Here is a 1,329-nt window from a genome sequence, read left to right as displayed (position 1 = left end):
TATTTTCTTCTCTGTGGTTTTTATGTGTACATTATGTTCCTTATCCCAACCCCGCCCCCCCCCCCCCCCCCCCCCCCTTCATCCCCCGTCCCTCGGGGGATAAAATCCCAGACAGCAGGGGGCGGATGTTCATACTGGGAAACCACATATCCAGTTGTGATGAAACTTGGAATAAACATTGTTCAGCTGAAGTTGTTGGGAATATCAGAATGTAGGCATGCATGGAGATGTCTCTGCTTGTGTCATGTTTGCTTTTATACAAGCTTAGTTTGGAACTAGGCATCATGTTAAATTTGCAGACGACACAAAAATAGGAGGAATGGCAAACACTGCTGCAGCAGCAAAGGTCATTCAAAATGATCTAGACAGCATTCAGAACTGGGCAGACACATGGCAAATGAAATTTAATAGAGAAAAGTGTAAAGTATTGCATGCAGGCAATAAAAATGTGCATTATAAATATCATATGGGAGATACTGAAATTGAAGAAGGAATCTATGAAAAAGACCTAGGAGTTTATGTTGACTCAGAAATGTCTTCATCTAGACAATGTGGGGAAGCTATAAAAAAGGCCAACAAGATGCTCGGATATATTGTGAGAAGTGTTGAATTTAAATCAAGGGAAGTAATGTTAAAACTCTACAATGCATTAGTAAGACCTCACCTAGAATATTGTGTTCAGTTCTGGTCACATTGTTACAAAAAGGATATTGCTGCTCTAGAAAGAGTGCAAAGAAGAGCAACCAGAATTATCCCGGGTTTAAAAGGCATGTCGTATGCAGACAGGCTAAAAGAATTGAATCTATTCAGTCTTGAACAAAGAAGACTACGCGGCGATCTGATTCAAGCATTCAAAATCCTAAAAGGTACAGACAATGTCGACCCAGGAGACTTCTTTGACCTGAAAAAGAAACAAGGACCAGGGGTCACAAATGGAGATTAGATAAAGGGGCATTCAGAACAGAAAATAGGAGGCACTTTTTTACACAGAGAATTGTGAGGGTCTGGAACCAACTCCCCAGTAATGTTGTTGAAGCTGACACCCTGGGATCCTTAAAGAAGCTGCTTGATGAGATTCTGGGATCAATAAGCTACTAACAACCAAACGAGCAAGATGGGCTGAATGGCCTCCTCTCGTTTGGAAACTTTCTTATGAGACAAAAAAAAATGAAAACACATGTTTCCAATGTAAGTTTCGTAAACTGCACATTTGCAACCTTCTTAGTCTAGAATTGCATGGCAGGTAAGATTGATATATTTTGCGTTACCCAAGCACGTTTTCAGAAATTCTTCACACTGAATTGACACATGGTTTGGAGAAACTGAATA

Source organism: Acipenser ruthenus, chromosome 46, assembly GCF_902713425.1.
Source record: "Acipenser ruthenus chromosome 46, fAciRut3.2 maternal haplotype, whole genome shotgun sequence".
NCBI classification, from domain to species: Eukaryota; Metazoa; Chordata; class Actinopteri; order Acipenseriformes; family Acipenseridae; genus Acipenser; species Acipenser ruthenus.
This window is presented reverse-complemented; position numbering follows the sequence as displayed.